Consider the following 8,585-nt stretch of genomic DNA (forward strand, 5'->3'; position numbering starts at 1 on the left):
TTCCACTTCCTATCACCATAAATTAGAATACCCCGGCTGTCTCTTACATTCTCTTTTGTCAGAGGAAAAAGCATCACTGAAATCAGAAATAAAAAAGGTCACCGACTCCATCAGCCTGTCTACTATAAAAAGACAGTGAAATGCTGTATTGGGAGTAATTTAATAGAAGTCTTAACAAATAGGAACCGCTCTTGGAGTAAGGGAACAAAAATTGAACAAAATGTTCTTTAGAATTTAATTCTTTTAGTTTATATACAAAATAACAGCCTAAATTTGCCTTCAGCAGAAGAAATCAGTCATGCAGAAAAAAGTCATTCTAAGACTGGATATACTTATCGCCATTTACAAAGGCTAGTCACAGGCCTCATCTGTGAAAATGGAAAAGGTTCTTTGGTTTAATTAAAATCAGTTTAAAATTGATCTTACTAAATCACTATGAATTTCTAAAGCAGACAGATAATTACAGCCCTTTAAACACCAAATTTAAACTAAGCTAATGTAAGCAAGGTTTCAATCAGCCGAAGTGTTAGATATTTGCACCGCATGAACTGGATACAATTCTAAAAATTGTAGGAGCCAAAGTGGTACAATTCCAGTATCCTGAACTAGCCCACACAAAACCCACGCATCTCTGCACTCCTCCCAACATCTGCAGGTAACCTTCTAGACAGGTTTACCATTCAGCTCCTTTACGGACTCCACGTTTGCCTCCTGGTGAGTCCAGCAGCACAAGTCCCTCACCTGGCTACCAGAGCAGCACCACTGCCTGAATTACACTAAAAATTATAGTCCAACAGCCACGAGCCATTCAGAGGATGCTACAAGGAAAGGGCTGCAGGTCCTTAGTCCCAGTGTAGCTGCACCTGAACACAAGGCAGAGAAGGAGTGGATGGACACAGAGCTGGGACAGCACCTCAACGTGAACATCCATGCCTGCCTTCCCCGAAGGACGAGGGAGGCGGCCACAGCTTGTCCTCCAGCTGCAGCTGGAGAGCAGTCACAGTGCCCTCAGCCATCACAAAATCCAGCCAGGATGTTACCATGGCTTTGGGTATACTGTTTGTGCACTGTTTACCCTTCTGCCATGTCCCTTTTCTGAAGATTAGAATGTTTTCAGTTGTTTGTCATCACATCTGAAATTTAGCTACAAGGACTTTGTTTTTCTGCATAGCTTTCCAACCATAGCTTGCTTTGTCGGCACATCAGATACAGAAACTACATTGAACCAATTCAGCTAGATTGTTAAAAAAAGACAGGCCTCAAATTTTTCTTACAATTCCCTCAGTTTCAAGCACATCAAATAACTGATGGCAATTAACTACAAGACTATCAAAATGGTACCTTGGAATACTGTGAAACAACTGAAGGTAATTAAAAAAACCCTACATTAAAGTGTGTCATGCATTGTATGAGACATGCACTTAGAAAAAGAAAAAAGTCACAAATGGAAGAAGGGCCTTTCAATTGTAATATTACAAATCAACTTTTAAAAAATACGTTACAATCCTAGAAGACAATGCAACGTATATTCTAACATCAGACTATGTGCAAATTGCTTCAAATCCAAATTATGAAAGCCCAGAAATAACTTAATTATAACAGCTCTTTCACCACAACGATCTTTCCTGATGACCAGCATTTCATAAAAACTAACTGCTCAGAGCCAGAACATGGGTGGGGGGGAAGAGTCTATTGCTGTAAGCAAGGCATGACCATAAATGCTGTTCACATCTCAGGTGCACTAGTAAGATGAACAAGTAAAGCAGAGGTGAAGCCAAAGAGCATTTCCCACTGATGGAAAGAACACATTCTCTTGTACCAGTCTGATGCTAAAGGACAGCAGAACAGTCATCAAATTTATTTTAGATTATCGGTCTTTGTTTTCAGCCACAAAAGTGGCAGTTCAATTTTTTGATCAAATGCTATAGTAGCATCTGTGGACATACAGGTGTAACTACCTTACACTTTTGTGAAGTCCACTAGGATTTTATAGATAGGTGCAGAAACTCTGAAGCAGTTACCTACCCACCCCTGCTTTAAACACATAACACAAAGTGCTTCCAAGCTCATTAAGTTCTCCCTGAAAGTAACTGAGAAATTATATATGCAGTTTTAAAGAGAGCTTGACTATCCAAATACGCCTATATTACACACAGTTGATTTTTATTAGAACAACAAATTCACCTTCAGAGCATTTGTGGGTGGTAACTGTGGAGTAGAGGAAAAGATACTTGGTCATATTCAAAGCCAACTATCAAAGCACTTCTCCAAGAAATTTCTGTAGTGCTGCTTCTATTAAGGAAACCTTAAACACCCGCCTTAAACTGTATGCAAACAAAGTGAGATGAAAATATTTATTATTTACAGACACACACAAATGTTTAACCTATCAGTAACAAAAATGAACCATTCTCAGGGATTAACCAATCTGACATGAGAATAACCATTCCTGTCCAGCTCCTAGATCATAAAAATATGTAAAATGTTGCAGCTTCCTAATCAGTTATATTTTGACTCATTTGCTGAATTTCAAAGATACACTGAATATTCAAAATAAGATGACACTGATCTCAATACAGCCTATGTTAAAACAAACCAGCACTTTCAAAGAAAGTTACTTTTGAATAACGATTTTTATAACTCTCAAAATGCAAAGGTCTCATTTAGCTTTTTCATCTTACTTATTGAATGCTAACTATACTTTGATTTATCTAGCATTTTATAAAGTATATCTATAGAAGACAAGCAATGGCTGAGCTACCTTATATTTGATACCATTTACAAATGATTTCCTCACCAAGGGTTCCTGGGATTTCTAAGGTCACAGGCTGGGTTCAGTTATTCAACTGTTAAATTTCCAAGACTTCACATATAAAATATTCCCTGAAGTCATTAAATGCATATTAGTTTCTATTCTTCATTAAAAAAACACTTCAAAGAGTTGTGCATTTTAGAAGTCCAAGTGGTCTTCCTTAGCCAGTGTTTTAATAATTGTATTTTTATTGACACACACCCATAATGCATGTCATTGAATTGTTACATTTGAGCCACTTACCTTCTTAATGCAACTGCTCATTTTAAGCCATCTGATGAAATTGCAGCACGTCTCTCTACAGTAGAAATCACATTAGCTGATACCAGTTTCAATACACCCATCAACTTTTCCCCCCCAAGGAAAAAAAAAAAAAAAAAAAAAGTGTTTTAAACCTGGTTTTGCCTTAACACTAAGAAAGAAAAAAAAAACTGTTAAAAAGCTGGTAAATATCAAACACTTCCCGTGTCAGTAACAATCACCTATTTAGTCAGGGGAAATAAGAGAAGCACCCCTCTCCTTAATTACATACTATAATTGTGTTCAATACTACTAACACTTTAAAAACACATCTGCATCCATCAGTATTCAGCAGTGCAGTAACTATGCACAAAAGCAGGGTTTTTTCTCAAGCAAGTGCCTTGATGAATCAGGGCCTAAGTGCCTTGCTGTGACAAAAAGAACAGAAATATGCCTTTCTGATCTGATCAAATTTAAAAATATAGTAAGTATCCAGCTTGCGAAAGCATGCAGTTGCACTGTGAGGGCCTATTCAATAACAAGTCAACACCCTATGGCTAGCAACCCGAGACCCGAGGCTTGGCTATTACAGAAAATTGCATTCCTCCAAGCTGAATGAAAATTATACCACCCAACTTCTCCACTGCAGCATTACAAGGAAACTCATTGTGTTGGCCAGAAAAGCAAGTGGTCAAATTCACTCTAGAACAGCCAGGTGACTCTGTGCTGTCTCGATAAAACAGGACCACTTACATAGCATGATACTGTCAAAAAAAATGACATTTCTGCTCTTTTCATATTTGTTTTCACGCAGTCAGCTACCGTTACAGAAGTTCCAAGCAAAAATAAAGCCAGGGAAGCCCAAGACCTTTGCAATAAACTTCAGCATAATCCTGTTACAGACACTCCTCACACATCTCACTCTCCGGCTGTTACTATATCTCACATTCAGAATTCATCTCTGGTTGACAAGCCTTAACCCAGTCAGTCTCCAGACCTCCTTATACAGCTCACTCATATATTTCTCCTAACCCACTGCAATCAACCTAGGCTATCCGGAACTGCCAAACTCACTCAATCAACTGCCTAACATAACAGTTACCTTCTTGGGGCCCCCAGTCATCACTTACCCTACACCCAGCTCTGCAATCCATCCCATGGACCGACCACCTGATGGACAGTAAAACACCCTGAGGGAGAACACAAGCACGTCTGGGAAAACAACCCAGTACCAGCACTGGGCACCTTCAGCACGGTCAATAACAGAAGACAAATAACTTCCCCACAAATATCCAGCCCTATTTTTTTTAAAACCTGTGAGCATAATTCTTTTTAACATACAGTTAAATAATTGAGAATAATTTATCCACTTTCCAAAGAGGCAGGAGTATACACAAGTTGCAAGCCTACAGAGAACACTCACAACAGAGAGCCAATGCTTATTTCGGGAGTTTTGTTTTTAAGGTTTGTTGTTTTTCTTCCTGGGGGAAAAACCTTTTGTTCCCCATTTCAGTGCAAAAGTCTGTAGAGGCAGTCCATGCAAATGTCTCAAGTGGAGAGAACTCTCTGGTTCTTTCAGTCAAAATCTGAAAACAGTTTTAAATATTACACAGAAATAGGGAAGCAAGGATTTTTTATAGAAACTGTGAAGTTTGGTTAGGTCCTAAATTAATTTGCAAACAACACTTAATGGGTTTGCAGTCAAATCCCATAAAAGTATTTTACCAAACATGCATGCATGTAACTATGAAATTAGTACACAGCAGTCCTTTTCAAGAATGGTCTATTTAACACACCACACTTCTCTTTCATCACTCTGTCTACGGAGTGACAGTGTGGATTCCCACTACTTCTGCTCAGTCAGATCATCTACAGCAACACTCTAATATAAAAACTCATCGGGGGGGAGGGGAGGGAGGAATAAAGAAAAAAGAAAAAAAAGAAAGAGTGAAGTGTGAGAGCACATTGACAGCAGTCAATTTCTAATTCAAGCACAGTTTGAGTGCTCCAGCTTGGAGATTTGAATTTTTAATTTCACCAAGGGAGTGGGTTCCAAATTAAGCATCTGATGCACAGTCAGTCTGAAACCAAAATCGAGTTTACTGAAATAGAAAGTAATTTTCTCTTAACAGCTCAGTAGTGATCACATATAATGAAAATAAAACAACGTGGCAGTTCCTATATTGCCAAGGGTGAGAAGTCAGAATGCTTTTAGCTTTACAATTTAATATCAAAGTCCCAGGACAAATGCTCCTCCTTTGCCTGCTGAAGGAAGTTTACCTTACAGCCCCAGTCAGGCTGTCAGGAGGCGATGTCAATGCTGTCTATACAACAATGGAGATGGAATGGAGCTCCAGACATCAGGGAAGCTGAGCAGTAGCTTCCCACAGAAAGCACAGGACCTAAGGATACAACTTAAATAAAAGATACTGCAAAAGCCAGGCACGTACACAAACTGCAGTTACGGCAATGCATGGGACACACAGCCCCCGCCTGTAGCGAGGAGGCAGGCAAAGAAACAGCACGGGTCCCTCACCCTGCTCCCCCGAAAAGAAAATCTCAGAGCTTTGCATGAACCCCTGCAACTCTTTCTGCTCCCACAAAACTTCTGTACTCGGGTATCCTCTGCTCTTTGCAGCAGCCATTGCATAGATTGTGCTTTTGCTGGCTGACAGTAAATCACCACTCCGAGTGGCAAGATGAAGATCTTCAGCTGAACCCACAAGGCAGACTGCAGCACTACTCTCCTATGCTCAACAGCTACACAGCCAACTTCAGTTAATGCGAGTCCTTGCTAAAGGCCAGCAGATTACTCAGCATCATCAGTCTGTAGATGTTACAGCTTGTGAGGGGTCAACACTTTGTGCTCCAGCAAGCCAAGTGCAGTTCCTTTAGAGACCTACACTGGTAAGCAGGAAAGATGCAAATTATATCCCTTTTGAGATCTTGGGCGAGACTATGGCTCGACCTTTACAACCCTTACCCAAAGCAGTAGACAGACAAAACAGAAGTTAGAAGCTTGTTTTATTGGGCCTGAGAACACAAAAGTGAAGACATCAGCTATATACTTTTCCTCTAGCATGGAGGAAAAAAGTAGATGGTTCAGGTGAAATTCTGAGATTATCTGATGAACAAGCTACGGAAGAAGTACTATAGCAGGTATTGCTGAAACTGCAGCAGAATACTAACCACGGGCAAGAACACCTCTCTTCTAGCAGAAAGCACAGCTCCTTCTAAATAAGGTGGGACACAAGTCACTCTGCCTAGAGCAAGTTAGATATCTAAAAAAAAAAAAAACCCCAACAGCAAAAAATTAACATCCCAGGAAAGAATATAGTTTATCTCTAGAAGGTGACTGCATTGAATTACAGAATTTAGCAGATGTGCCAGCACAGAGCAATGATGGCAATCGACACGGAGGATGAGAAGACCTCAAGAAAGGGCTGGAGAGCACTCAAAGGCGGCACCCACCAGCGCTAGACAGCTAGAAGCCCATACCTCCCCAGATAAAAGCCCTGGCATTAGAGGCCAAACTTGGTATTTCCTACCCACGTCACCAGGTATTGCAGGAACACTGCCTCCGTAGCCAGACTCCCAGAGTGACAACTCATATGAGATCTAAGCAACTGCCTACTCAGCTGCAGGCAGGAGCTGAGAGTTACCCCATGCGCCTCACACCATGTCTGGAGACTAAAAACTCAACAGGACCAAAGCCCTGTCTTCATGCACATTGGAAAGCCCACTAGCAGCAGACAAGGATCAGGGGATACAGTCAAGCAGCAGCCAGTCAGAATCCAGGCTGAGGGAGGACATCACCAACACCAACAGATCTACTTTGATTGGCATTCACTCATTTTTGTCTCCATCCCAACTCTGCTGATACCAATGCTCCGGATGTTTTCCGGCACTCCCACCAAAGCCTGCCTTCTTTTCCAGCAACTTCCATTGCATTTCTCTTCTTGGACCCCAATTAGTTCTCACAAACCAATTGCTCATATCTCTTCAAGTAAGTGAGAAAGACAGTTGAACCAGAAATCTTTCCAATTGCTGCTCCGGACCTTTGACCAAACTCTGCATGGGTCACAGTTAATGCTACACAGTCCTGAGAGATAACCACCCACAAAGCTCCCAAACAATGTTCAAAGCCATACAGAGATACTCTCTTTCCCAATATCACTCCTCCAAACCACCTCTTTGGTCCTTTTCAGTTTATCCTTTTTGTCACAACCTTGACACGCACAAGCCTCCCCCAGCCCCCTAACAGCACTCCCCCTCACAAGAGCAAACAGGCATGTCTCAACTTACTTACCTCCAAAAATCCTCCTCGCATGAGCTTCCAGGCCCTCCAGCTCCCCAGTCCCCCCAGACCACCCACCCCTTCCCAGGTAGAGAGCCTTCCTGCTTCACACTCCCCATCAGCAGGGCTCAGAAATTTCTAGGCTTCTGCAGGTGCATTTAAAGGGAGCCCAACCCCACTTCAGCTGTGTCCACCAATTTCATTCCTTGCCTCCAGGTGCTCAGCCTTTTGGGTACCAGGACTTCAACCAGTTCTCAGGGCTCCTGTTACCTCTTTCACAGCACACACATAGTTTGTATGAGCATCTAAACCAAACCCCACTGTAACAGCACACTGGCTCCATTCATCCCCTTTGAGATCATCTCAATGAAAACACTCTTGTAAGAGCTTCTTTCCCGTGACTGTAAATCACTGCTATTCACGTCTAGGAAACCAAGACAATTACCTGCCACAATTTACTCTGACAGTCTCCCTGGGCTAACATATATTAGCTAATAATACAGGTTACGCTTATTAACATATGCCTATGATGCTCGACAAAAGCACAGATTTTTGCCAGAGGTTTTTTTAACTTATTTCTGTCACATGCTATTTGTAATTCAGTTAAGTATTCCTACCTAAGTACAAGGCCATAGGATCTGCCACCTTTCATTGAACCTTACCTGTCTGCTTTTATTACCCAAGTAAATTAAAGCACAGTATTAATCTTCAAAGAAATTGTACCCTTACATGAGATAGCTTACAGATGTTTCTTGGGTACCAAGGACTCTGTGTGATACTGTAATGAAACAAGTCTTAAGCAAAATACTTCAAGTTAAAAAATAATGAGAAGTAAACTCAAAAATCAGACTGACCTTTCAAAAATATTCTCTATATTAAAAGAAGATTGTCTTGAACAAGCCGATGAAGCAGTTTCTCAGGTCAACATATTTTGCATTCAGCTTAGCATTTTAAATGGATAAAAAAGGTGCAGATTGTACCATATGGCGTTAAACATGCATACCTGAAAAGATCCGCTTCGGTAATGAAAAGCTTGGCAGAGAAAAACTTTGAGCATCATTCAAATTGTTTTCCAGAATATATATAGATCATTAACTCATTATTTCCAATACTTTTTTTTTTTTAATTTATTACTTGCTTTAGAAAACCCGAATTCAGAATCCAGGATTAGCAGGGTTCTGTGCAAGGTAGCTCATATTTGCCTATCCCTTTCAGTTGTATGGGACAGGCCCCTAG

General features: G+C 40.8%; 1 protein-coding gene across 2 annotated transcripts in view; it reads right to left on the reverse strand.

Annotated features, from left to right (window-relative positions):
- The window catches only part of DISC1 (DISC1 scaffold protein), a 204,249-nt gene extending 196,802 nt beyond the window's left edge, over nt 1-7,447 (reverse strand). For both annotated transcript variants that reach the window (XR_008238097.1, XM_052806849.1), the window contains exon 1: nt 7,362-7,447. The gene's annotated coding sequence lies outside the window, so the exon portion shown is untranslated. The remainder of the gene's footprint in view (nt 1-7,361) is intronic.
- Between the last annotated feature and the right edge of the window lie 1,138 nt (nt 7,448-8,585).

The sequence above is a fragment of the Harpia harpyja genome, chromosome 13 (genome assembly GCF_026419915.1).
Source record: "Harpia harpyja isolate bHarHar1 chromosome 13, bHarHar1 primary haplotype, whole genome shotgun sequence".
Lineage (NCBI taxonomy): Eukaryota > Metazoa > Chordata > Aves > Accipitriformes > Accipitridae > Harpia > Harpia harpyja.